The sequence below is a fragment of the Acinonyx jubatus genome, chromosome B2, assembly GCF_027475565.1.
Source record: "Acinonyx jubatus isolate Ajub_Pintada_27869175 chromosome B2, VMU_Ajub_asm_v1.0, whole genome shotgun sequence".
Classification (NCBI taxonomy): Eukaryota; Metazoa; Chordata; class Mammalia; order Carnivora; family Felidae; genus Acinonyx; species Acinonyx jubatus.
The window spans coordinates 53,885,473-53,898,831 of NC_069385.1; positions in this window are offsets into that span (position 1 = coordinate 53,885,473).

Sequence of the window (13,359 nt, forward strand, 5' to 3'; positions counted from 1 at the left end):
ATTTAGGATTTCTTCCGTTATGAAAGTAAGAGCAAACCATAGTAGTGGTATAAGCAGAACTTGTGATTGTCACCAATTTTAAAACGCAAGTATGGGGGCGCCTGGGTGGCTCAGTTGGTTAAGCATCTGACTCTTGATCTCTGCTCAGGTCATGATTTCACAGTTCATGGGTTCAACAACCCCACATTGGGCTCTGTGTTCATGGTGTGGAGCCTGCTTGGGATTCTGTCTTTCCTTCTCTCTGCCCCTCACCTGCTTGTGCTTTCTCTCTCAAAATAAATAAACTTTAAAAAGATGCAAGTATGAATGTCATATTTGTTGTTGCAGATCTTGAAATACACTGATCACTACTTTATTATTTTTTTTTTAATTTTTTTTTCAACATTTATTTATTTTTGGGACAGAGAGAGAGCATGAACAGGGGAGGGGCAGAGAGAGAGGGAGACACAGAATCGGAAACAGGCTCCAGGCTCTGAGCCATCAGCCCAGAGCCTAACGCGGGGCTCGAACTCACGGACCGGAGATCGTGACCTGGTTGAAGTCGGACGCTTAACCGACTGCGCCACCCAGGCGCCCCTAATTTTTTTAATGTTTATTTATTTTTGAGAGAGAGAGACAGAGCATGAGTGGGGGAGGGGCAGAGGGAAAGGGAGACACAGAATCCAAAGCAGGCTCCAGGCTCTGAGCTGTCAGCACAGAACCCAACACAGGGCTCAAACTCACAAGCCACGAGATCGTGACCTGAGCCAAAGTCGGACGCTCAACTGGCTGAGCCACCCAGGCGCCCCACTGATCACTACTTTAAAATGATTGTCGTTATTAGACGTACCGTGGACTCTTATTTAACGTGTTAAAGAAAGGCCTGTGTATTATTTTAACACAAGTTTTAAAAAACACTTTAAGTGTATTCAACAAACTGGCTTTCTTTGGAGTCATGTGCGTTTCATCTTATACTTTCATAAACATCTAAGTCAGGATCTTTGGTACAAAAAGGGTTAGGAGCCCATGATATAACAGATACTGAAGCCTCCTGTCACAGAGTAAGATCTGAACGTGGCCCAAGATTGGAAGACAACCAGCCTCCTATCTGTTGGGTTCTTCAGTTTCAGCCTGGGCTTTTCCCATGTATTATCTCATTTAATTCTCAAAACAGCCTATTGGGTGGGTATTCTCATTTTACTAAGAGAAGAACTGAGACAGTATGAGTTGTTTGCCTAAGGTCACACAGTCAGTAAAAAGTGAAACTGGGATACAAACCCAGGTCTTTCTAATTATGGAACCTGTGCCTGTGCGATGCTGACCCCAATGTGCACTGTACGGGCTGCTGGCAGGCCAGGCCCACGCTGAACACCTGCCATGATAGCCGGTGCCTCCAGACTCTGGTGTGCCAGGGCCTGTGGCCTCCTGGGCATCGATGCTCCTAGCGCTCATACAGTTGCCTTGATACCCGTGTTGTTATCAGAGAGGCCTATGCAAACAGAGACTCGTTATCTGGATCTAAAGGAAAGTTAAACATTTAGGAAAACTTGGTTATAAAACTGGAATGTCCGTCCATGCTTGGGACACATAAACACTGCAGCTTTGTCCTTACTTAGTGTTCTGGGTACATTTCCTTTCCTTTCTAGCTAGATTATACTTTAATCCAGTTGTTTTCATGTTCAGTAAATCCAAACCATGTTTAACCGGTTTATTCATTGGAGAATCTCTGAGGTGAAGAAAGTTTTGTCCTTTCAAGTGAACTGGGGATTTGCTGTCTTCTTTCTGTAAAGGGATTTTCCTGAACCTGTAATCTGAACATTTTGACCTGTGGGGTTTTTCTTCCCCCCGCTATGAGCAAATTTGTGAGGCTTGACCCTTTGTGTGCTGTGGAGCCCAGACAATGCCCTTCTGTGAACGTCTTCTCCTAAGGACAGTGGTAATTGACGTCAGGAATGTTAATCATTGGGCTGCCCCTCTTCACAGTCTGGCTGCGCCCGGCCGGCCACTGCAGCCACCCCCCACTTGCCTGGGCTGTGTGCTTCAGAATGGACCCACCGTTCTGTGACAGCATTCTGCAGACGTTTGCTCATGAGCATTTCGGGAGCTGGCAGTCGGATAAGACTGAGGGGAACTGGTCTCGCAGGCAAGTCTGTGAGGGTGAAACGGCAGGTGCTCATACATATACCTTGCCCGCTGGGAGGAGGAACTGTTGGCACAACTTCCAGGGAAGGCAATTTAGCAATAACAAAACTAGAAGCCCAGCAATTCGCTTTGAGGACTGTATCTCACAGACACACTTTTGGTTTTGAGAAAGGATATTTATACGCTATGGATACTTTCTCTGATTATTAGTTGAGTATCTCTGAAAGATTATGTAAGAAACAGGTAACACTGGTCCCCTGGCTAGGGAGGAACAGACCGGGTGGCCCAAGGACAGAGGCGAGAGGACAACATGTCACTGTGTGCTCCAAAACAAAACACTTTTTATTTTGAAATAATTGAGAGGCGCCTGGGTGGCTCAGTCAGTTGAGCATCCAACTCTCGATTCAGCTCAGGTCATGATCTCAGGGTTGTGGCACTGAGCCCCTCGTGGGGCTCCACGCTGAGCATGGAGCCTGCTTAAGATTCTCTCTGTCCCTCTGCCCCTCTTCCCCAGTTTATGCACTCCCTCTCTCCCTCCCTACATCCCTTTCTTAAGTTAATTAATTAATTAATTAATTAATTCTACAGAAAAGCTATAAAGATAATTCAAAGAGTTCCCATGTGGGGCGCCTGGGTGGCTCAGTCGGTTAAGTGTCCGACTTCAGCTCAGGTCACGATCTCACATTCCGTGAGTTCGAGCTCCGCGTCGGGCTCTGGGCTGATGGCTCAGAGCCTGGAGCCTGTTTCAGATTCTGTGTCTCCCTCTCTCTCTGCCCCTCCCCCATTCATGCTCTGTCTCTCTCTGTCTCAAAATAAATAAACGTTAAAAAAAAAAAAAAAAGAGTTCCCATGTACCCCCTCACCCAGTTGACATCTCATATGACCAGGGTATTTTTCGCAACACTAAGAAACCAGCACTGGGGGGCACCTGGGTGGCTCAGTCGGTTGAGCGTCTGGCTTTGACTCAGGTCATGATTTCCCAGTTCATGAATTTGAGCACCACATCGGGCTCTCCACTCTCAGCACAGAGCCCTTCGGATCCTCTAGCCCCCTCTCTCTCTGCCCCTCCCCTGCTCATATTCTCTCTCCCTCTCTCAGACATAAATAAACATAAGAAATAAATAAATAAAATAAATAGACTTATAGAGTCTAGGATGTTAGAGCTGTATGGAATCTCAGAAGCAATCCAACCCAAGCCTCTTATTTTTCAGACACAGAGAGGGACTTGTCCAGAGCCCTCCCCTAACAGCAGCCCAGAGTCCAGACCAAAAGCCAAAAGGTGGGGGCCAAGGAATAGGAGAAAGAGGATAAGCTTCAAAGTCAACCATACTTGGGTTCAAATCTCAGCTCTGTGTCCTTGGGCTAGGTGGTACATTTTTTGTCTGGATTCTTTCACTCAACATGTTTTAAGATTCAGCTATGTTGTTGCATGTATCAGTAATTTGTTTTAAAGACCAAACAAACAATAGTTCTTTGAGGAAGTAGTCATGATTTCTAAGAATTTGTTGAGAAAAGAAAGTGTTCTTTCATCCCTGATCTCTACTTGTACAGAAATGTGACACCACTGACCAAACTCTCTTCCCTTCCTGGAAACACGCACATGGAATCGCCAGGCCCCTGTACCGCCCAAGGGGAAGCAGTGGGAAGGGAAACTGAGAGATGAAAGCCTTCATTCCCCTGTGAGAGGGAGTGAGAAGAAAAGTAATTTCCCAATAGAGGTACTGAGTAGATACATTCCGCAGTAAGAAGCAGGGAATTGGTCTTTTGTATGGACTGCAAAATTCAGTTTGGGAAGCTGGGGAGAGTCTGAGCTCTGGGTCAGCGCCACTGCCTGACGTTGAACATGTCACTGACCTGCCTGGGCCTCCGTGTGAAGTGACGGGGTGCACAGCCCATCTCTAAATCCTGTTGGGTTCTTGCTGTCGTTTCTCTTTGCCACTCACTCACACCTCTCACAGATCTGCCTCTTCAGATTCCACGCCCTTGTTTTCCCTGTAGGCATTAATGAGACACCATGGATAGGTAGATTTTCCCTGAACTTGCTTAGCAATTCCCAAGAAGGCAGGTACCTCCTTATACCTGCCAGAGTGCACGTACCTACCTCCACAGACCCTCCAGGACCCTAGGGAACCCCACAGCCAGAACTAAGGCAGACTGTGCTCCAGCCTTGGAAATTTTATTTTTTTAATGTGTATTTATTTACTTTGAAAGAGAGGGATGGAGAGAGAGAGAATCCCAAGGAGGCTCCGTGCTGCCAGCACAGAGCCCAAGGCAGGGCTCGATCCCCAAACCATGAGATCATGACCTGAGCAGAAATCAAGAGTCAGATGCTAAACCAACTGAGCCACCCAGGTGGCCCCCAGCTTTGGAAATTTCAAATAAATTTGTTAACTGTAAAAACAAATATAAATAATGAAGAAACTACCAACACAGATATAAATACAAGAAATATGTTAAGCTATTAAAAATAATAAAACCACCTCGAGATGCCTGGTGGTTGAGTGTCCGACTTCAGCTCAAGTCATGATCCCAAGCTTGTGGGTTCGAGCCCAACACCAGGCTCTGTGGAGACAGCTTGGAGCCTGGAGCCTGTTCTGAGTTCTGTGTCTCCCTCTCTCTCTGCCCCTTCCCTGCTCCCGCTCTGTCTCTCTCTCTCGAAAATAAGTAAACATTAAAATAAAAACAAAACCACCTGATCAATTGTTTAGAAAGTAGATAAAAAATAACTTACAATCCCACTATTTTTGCCTATGCAAATTTTCATAACACTAATACCTCCATATAATTTTGCAGATACAACAATTAATGTGGAGGGTATACTAAATGTATTTGTGTTACCTTCTAATATTGGAGATTTTTATTATTTCCATTATTATAAATAATAGTATGGTAAGCACCTCTGTGCATAAAACTCTTGCTATGTGGGGCACCTCAGTGGCTTAGTCAGTTAAGCATCCAACTTTAGCTCGGGTCATGATCTCACAGTTTGTGGGTTCAAGCCTCGCATTGAGTTCTGTGCTGACATCTCAGAGCCTGAAGCCTGCTTCGGATTCTGTGTCTCCCTCTCTCTCTGCCCCTCCCCTGCACATGCTGTCTCTCAAAAATAAACATTAAAAAAAAATTTTTTTTTAACTCTTGCTATGTTTTAGGGGGTTTTTTGAGCTAGAGCTCCAGAAATACATCTTAAGATATGAATGAATATCTTTGGCTTGTGATACAAGTTGCTAGGTTGTTTTCACAAGAGTTATGTACTAATTCACTGATATGAGCCTTTTGTAAAAATGCCTAATTCACTGTGGCAACTTTTCCTTTGGAGAAGGGGCCTCGTTGTCGGTGTATTCTTTCAGCAGGCAGGAAGCTGGCATTCTAACTCCTCTGCTGGCTTGCTCTCTGGAAGAGAATACTATTCCCAGGCCTTAGCCAGCTATTTGGGCAACACAGCCTGCTGACCTTATCCTGTCTGGTGTTGACTGCTGACGTTCCTCAACTGTCATTGAGGCAGTGGTACAGAGTAGGCTGGACTGCTACCATTTTCTTTCTTCAGCAGTGTCTGAGTTTTACTTGCAGGTAAGGTGAATTAAAAAATAATAATAAGGTGAAGTGCTTTGGGACAGTGCAATATAAAGGAATCCATGAACAGACATCACACATTGGATTATGCTGAAGAGTTTGCTGGAAAACACAGGAGTCAATAATTCCTAAAGGGATTCAAGGTGACCACAGAGGTGTACTGACTGCTATTAGAGAAAGTCCCTAAGCCCTTCATGTTTTGGTCTTGACACCTGTCAAATGGATCAATGGAACCTATCTCCTCAGTATAATTAATTGACTCCATACACTCTACAGTAACACATCTCTTTATTCAACAAATGCTGACTGCTTTCAAAGTACATCGGGGACCTGGGTGTCACAGTCTAGCAGGGACTGAAGGTGTGTCGGTACATAACAACTCAAGGCCGAAATCAATGCCTAAAGATATCTACACCCTCCAGAATCAGATTCCAATCTTGTTTCAAACATACCTACCATCAGCCCCTACCAACATATCCTCAACCTCTGAAGCTTTGACCTAAATATGACACTCAAACAGGCATTTGCACATGCTGTTCCAGCTAAACTGCTGAACCCAACTGGTCAGAACCTGGTTCACCCCTGCTCATCATTCAAAAGTCAGCATAACTGCCACCAGCTCGGCGAAGGCTTACTGTGTGTCCCAGGGTAGAGGTAAGATTCTTCTGCTCTCATGTCCCCTTAGCAAAGTGTCCCTGTCTCCATTTATGATGGCCCTCATCACTGCACTGTAATTTGTGTAACAGTCTCCCTTGCTAAACTGTGAATGAGCTTCTTGAAGGTTTTATCACTCCTCTCTGTGTCCTGACCGTGGAGCTCAGTCCCGGTACACAGAGGGCCCTTGGTGAGCCTTACCAGGTGAAGAAATGAGTGAATTATGAATATCGTAACCCATGGGGTTATGGCATCTCATTCCCTCACCCCAGTCAAAATTCTTATTTTGGATTATGGTGCTGGAAAGCCAGAATTGACAAGAGTTTGCATATCTCTCTATTTTCACCCATTTCACAGTTCAAATGATTCACCAGCTCCTTAGAGTTAATGGAGGAGGATTCAAATGAAACTCTCACTATAATTTGGGGCACCTGGGTGGTTCAGTAGGTTAAGCATCCAACTCTTGATTTCAGCTCAGGTCATGATCTCACGGTTCGGGAGTTTGAGCCCTGAGTCAGGCTCAAACTAAGCATGGAGCCTGCTTAAGATTCTCTCTCCCTCTCCCTCTCCCTCTGCCCCTCCCCTCCGCGCGCGCGCGCTCTCTCTCTCTCTCTCTCTCTCAATAAACAAAATAACTCCCCTACAATTCAAATTGCAGAAATATGCAATTTCTTTAGTTTTTCTACAATTCAACTGGTCTTCACAAATGCACATCTACTGTTTAGAGATAAACATTAACGTTGCATCTTATCTTGTGAGGGTGATTTAAATAGCCCTTTACGTAGTTTTCAGTCTCCCAGAGAGTCACCCCTTGTCCATGCTTTTCTTCCCAAAAAGGTGCCCCCATATAATGGGGACTAGTGGCACAGAAGTGTGCTCCTAGTTGTAGGAAGAGCTGAGGTCCTCAGGCACAGCGCTCCCGGCCCACTGGACTCTGGAAACGTCTCTGCTGAGGGGCTGTCCACCAGTAGGTATTTGCACTGAGTATTGCAGCAGCTGTTAAGTTGTGGTCTGGGCTCCAGGTTTGGTCCGAGCCTGTGGCAGTCCCTGGGTAACAGGGCTCCACTTTAGCTCTTGGGACTCCTAGACCTCTGCCAAATTCTCCAGACAGTCGTCGACTGTCTGGAGGAATCCAGGAATCCACACCTACCCTCTGCTGACCAGTCTGTCACATTGCCCATCGGTGGCCAGCCCCTAGTTCTTGAGTCAGCTTCCACATAACAAGAGAATGGAGAGAAACGGAAACCTTAGGACCTCACTTTTCTTTCCCCATGTTGTAGCCACGTTGCTATGGCTCACCCCAAGAGTATTGTGGAAGCAGCCTCAGAGTACTGTGGGTCACCAGAATCCAGGTTTAGAAGCAGAAAGCTCCTTTCCTGGAAGTTATCCTAACTTCCCCATGCCCCTCTCCCACACTGGGGGGAAAGGTCCGGAAGTTGGGGAGCGCCTGGGTAGCTCAGTCCCTTGAGGGTCCAACTTCAGCTCAGGTCATTACCTTATGGTTCACGAATTCCAGCTCCGCATCAAGTTCGCTGCTGTCAGCGTCAAGCCCAGCCGGCTCAGGATCCTCTGTCCCCGTGTCTTGCCTCGCCCCCGCGTTTGTGAGCAAGCTCGGGGCACACGCATGCGCATACTTGCTCTCGCGCGCGCACCCGCACGCGCTCTCTCGCGCGCTCAAAAAATAAAGATTTTTTTAAAAAAAAGTTTGGGGCCCCTGAGTGCCTCAGTCGGACTGAAGTTTGGACTTCAGCTCAGGTCATCATCTCCGTGTTCATGAGTTCGAGCCCCGCATCGGGCTCTGTGCTGACAGCTCAGAGCCTGGAGCCTGCTTCGGATTCTTTGTCTCCCTCTCCCTCTGCCCCTCCCTGGTTCATGCTGTCTCTCTCTGTCTCTCAAAAATAAATAAGTGTAAAAAAAAAAAAAAAGTCTGGAAGTTGGGACACAGACATGAGCCTTGTTTCCTCCACTTGACGCTGTTTTTCCTTCTTCCCATCATACTCAAGAAGTAGGAAGGAAGGAGCTTTTCTTTTACTTCCTCCCTTTACTTCGACCATCAAGCAGCACACTTCTTGGCTGCACTGTCATAGGCCAAAGCAGAATTTTCTCTTCACTACAGAACTCTGTGAACTCTAGGCTCCCACTTTGAAAAAGCAGAGAATGAAGTATTTGGAAAACTCAAAATAATAGCCTGGCTTGTAATGTTACGTTATTGTTTAAACCTATTTTTCAGATCAGAGGCAGGATCTTCATCCTCCTCCCCTTTCATTCCCTTTTATAGCAAATCCCAGTATTTCTCTCAGCCAAATGGATGGACATCTCAGCCACACAAAGGCAAGGGCAAAATGTTCAGAAAGGGATGCAAACAATATATTAAATCATTTTCAAAATGCTTCAAATATACAGGTACATCCATAAGAACCAGAAAAAATAGGCAAACATGGAAATAGTTGTGTTAAGGAGGTGGAATTATAGATGATTTTTCCCCTCCAGATTTTCCTATTTTTATCTAATAAAAGAAAGTCACTTTTAATGTTGTAATAATGTTTTATTTAAAATAAAAATAACTCCCCTATCACCTCTGGTCCACGAGTCACCCACCATGTATATATGAGATAATCCATTAGGCACTGTGTGTTCTAGAAACTGAATGAGCTAAGTCAACCCTCCCAGGAGGGGGAACTCAGCTACTGTCCCAAGGCCATTGTGTTTGCAAGCTCCCTGCACACAGGAGGAAGCCTGGGGGTACTCTGGGCTGGGGAAGGAAGCACAGGGTGTGCACTGCTCCAGGCTTAGCTGTTGTTTATGGGTTTCTGAAGTATCTCTGAACAACGGGATTGGGGAGGAGTGTTACTCCCTTAGGACTGACCGCCTGGACCCCCCTTCTGAACTGCAGATAATCTGGACCCACTGCCCCTTCCTGACAAGACTCTGAGTTGCCCAGTGTCTAAAGAATCCGTTGCTCTTTCCTATTCCCAAGTTCTGCAGAGTTTGGGGTGGGCAAGGGGTAGCCTGAAGTGCAGTTGCCAAGAACTGGTTTCCTCCTTTTGACATTTAGGGCTGCTGAAGCTGGGAGCTCGCTGGCCCCTGAGGAAGGAGGCCACAAAGGCCTTGCGGACTAAGTACAAGGGGGCACAGCCCCTCCCTGCGCACCAGGCCCTCCCCTCCTTCAGCCTCCCCACAGACCCTGGATGCTCTGCTCCGAATCACAGGCCGCTGCCAATTACAAAAGGACTCTTAACTCTGTTTCGCAGCCCCTTGATTGATAGCACTGGTGAGTGAAATTATAAGCCTTAATGATCACATTAATTTCTGGGGAAAGGGAAGCGGTCAGAAGAGGTTCTCAATCACAAGCGCCACAATCAGCTGGGTGAGTTCAATGACAGGCCAGAGCAGAGAAAGAGGGGAAAGAATTAACTTTTTTAAAGGTCATCAGTGAGTAGTGGGAGAGTAACCAGACATGAGAGATGAGGGGCGCAGAGGATCCTGGAGCCAGAACGTGAGCCCCCTTCCCAGGGCTCCTGACCAAAGGCTGGCATCAGTGCTTCTCATCCTTGGCCTTACACTGGAATCCTCGGGAAGCCTTCAAAGGCTGATGCCTGGGCCCTGCCCCAGAGATTCTGCTACAGTTGCACTTGGAATGCAGCTTGGGCACTGACAGCTGTGAGAGCTGCCCACGTGATTCTAGGAGCAGCCAAGGTTGAGAACGACTTGTCTAAATGAAAGGGTTTGGGGGCAAGTAGTCAGGATTGAGCACATTTGGAAATCCACTTAATCTGATCGGTTCTTGCCACCAAGGAGAATTTCTTCTGCTGCTCTCTTGGCCCCACGTGAAGACAAGAGTGAGAGTAAGAAGGGAAATTAGGCATCACTGCACCCAGTGCTCCTTTGTTCAGATGAAAACACTGAGGTACACTGAGGTTAGCTGACTCGCCCAAGATCACATTGTCCATCCTGGAACCCCAGCCTCTTCATCCTAGCCAGTGCCCCTTCCACAAGGCTCATCGCTGGGCCAGTGCAAAGAAGATGCCCTAGGAGGGCATCTGAGTGGCTCAGCTGGTAAAGTGGTGGACTCTTGGTTTCAGCTCAGGTCATGATCTCATGGATTGTGGGATCCAGCCCCACATCAGGCTCTGCACTGACAGCGTGGAACCTGCTTGGGATTCTCTCTCCCCTTCTCTCTCTGCCCCTCCCCTGCTCATGCGTGCACATACTCTTTCTCTCTCAAAATCAATAAATAAACTTAAAAACAAGAAAAAGAAGATGCTCTGAATGACACTCGATGGGGCAGGAGCTGGGGGCTGTTCTCCAGCCTTCATGGTGGAGAAGCCAAGGCCTCTGCAGGCCCTTGCTCAGTGGCCGGGACATACTAATTGACGGATACTATAGATTACATGGCCAAGACGGATAAGGACACCTGGCTCCCCCGAGGATGAAACCTAGGACCTTGGCTTCCTCAAAGCACTCACCCTACTCACAGTTTCCCAACAGAGCACTGCAACATTGGGGTATGTCAGGAAGCTCCCTGGGCTATGTGGCAACATCCTGCTTACGCCATTGGAGAGTCTGCCCTCTGCACATTGCTGAGGAACCCCACTCAGAGGCGGCCGAAAGCTCTGATGACCCTCCCTAATGGTCTCTATACAGGTCAGGGATAATCAGAGCAAAAAGCCACTTCACATTCCAAAAGAGGATTCACAAATTTAAAAAGATGATTTTAAAATACAGATGACATGAAATAAACCATTAGTCGTTCATGGTAAAGGCACTGGAGTTAATCAAACTGAGTTATTGTTCTTCAATTTCCCCGAGTGATTATAAAAAATGTTCTTGTAAAATGAGTGGCTTGAGATTCTTAGAACAGCATTTCAGCAGCAGAAAGTGTTTGCCAAGCTGCTTCTACATAATCATATATCAAAAAACAAAAACAAAAACATTGTCATTTATCTACTTTCTCTCAACCTTCCTCGTGACATGGGTGTGCTCAGAAGTCTGCAGAAGGGGCCCGGACTGGAAAAACTGGGGGAGTCAAGCTCTACCATGGGTACAGGGTGAGATCTACTTCACGAGCCCAGTAAGCAGAGGCATATTCATAATAGAAACACAGGCATTCTCTGTATTTTTCTAACAGCTTCTGAAGTGTTCATCAAGCCTGTGTCTGATTAAGTACTTTTAAATTCTGAGCAATGAAATGGGCCCTCTCAGACCCTCTTGGCAGAAGCGCAAATTGATACGACCCTTTTGGAGAGCCATTTGGTTGTATGTATCAAAATTAAAAATGCATATAATCTTTGACTCAGAAATGCCACTTCTAAGAATTTATCCTACAGAAATACCCCCACGTTCATGGAAGTGTACATAGAAAGATGGTTCTTTGCAATCTAATTTATTACAGTGAAAAACTGTGAGTAACTCAAAGTCCACCAGTAAGGAATTAGTTGAATAAACTGTAGTTAATCCATAAAATGGAATACTAGGCAGATGTTTAAAAAAAAAAATGAAGTAGAGCCATATGTACCACCGGAAGGGACAGCCATACACACAAAAATAATCTACAGAAAAATAGAGGGTTTCCATTTTTATTTAATTTTTTTTAATGTTTATTTTTGAGAGACAGAGAGAGAGAGAGAGAGAGAGAGACAAGTGTGTGAGCAGTGGAGGGTAAGAGAGAGAGAGAGAGAGACACAGAATCTGAAGCAGGCTCCAGGCTCTGAGCTGTCAGCCCAGAGCCCGATGTGGGGCTTGAACTCATGAACCGTGAGATCATGACATGAGTCAAAGTCAGACACTCAACTGACTGAGCCACCCAGGTGCCCCTAGGGTTTCCATTTTTATAAGGATTAAGGACAGCAACCACAGTGCCCACCTCTGGTCAAGGGGTTCAGTTCTTGGGCTCCTAAATTGGACTAAAAATCCCTAAACTATAAGTGAAATATTTTGGGGTCCTTAATTCAGTTTGTAAGTTAACGTCCTGTTCTTTCTCTTCCCCAGTATCAAAGGACAACTACAAATGATTCAAACACAAATGTAAGACCCCCTCACCTAATTGTCACAACATGTAAATAATACTTTTGAAAAGCAGCCCTCCCCGATTGAGAAAAACCATTTGTTAAAGGAGCATGGAAGATTGGTTTTGGGCTGCAGTAATCACTTGCCTAGGTCCATCTTCTCTTGTTTGTATATTCAAATTGCATATATTGGAATGGTAGGACTTAAATCTGTATATTCAGAGACTACCGTGTCACATCCCCCACAACTCTGCCGCCAACACCAGCCATGGAGGATATCTGCCTTAAAATCCATGCAAGCACTGAGGTTCTTAAAGCACCCAAACTGCATCCAGTAGAGATCCTAAAGTCCCCGAAGAGAGCGCTATGAGGTTTTTAATTCTGGGCTTTTTCAAATCTTGAAAGCCAGCTTTGATTCTTGCCTATAATGGTGGAGATGCCCAAAACAAAGGTGGTGGGAATCCCAGTGGGAATCTATTCTGTGGCATGTCCCAGGAAACTTACTCCTTTTTAACTTCACTAAGAATGTTTTCAGTGGATTAAGATAGATTATATGATTGTGACAGATTTTATTGTAGGTCAGCGATACCCTTCCGTCCCCCTCCTCCACAAGAGGAGTATACATCCCTGCCCACAGGAAGTTGGGTTTGGCCACATGTGTCTGGCTTGGGCCAGTGGAAAGCGAAAGAATGTGACATGAGCAGCAGCTTCAGACGCGTCTGCGTGGTTTGATTCCGCATCTTGCACTTCTGCATTCTGCCATGCGAAGAAGCTGCTTCGGGCAAGCAGCTAGTCCAGAATGAGGAAACACTGGAGCACACTTGAACCCAAACTCCAGCCTGGAACCAGGCCCGGCCGAGCCCCCAGGGACAGCAGCCTCCCGTGAGCAAGAAATACAAGTCTGCTATTGTAAGCTCTGAGGGCTATTTGCTATTTAGTATTATTGAAGCAAAACTTGACTAATACATGGTTGGATAGCCTCAGAGCCATTGCTCAGCTTTACCAGATC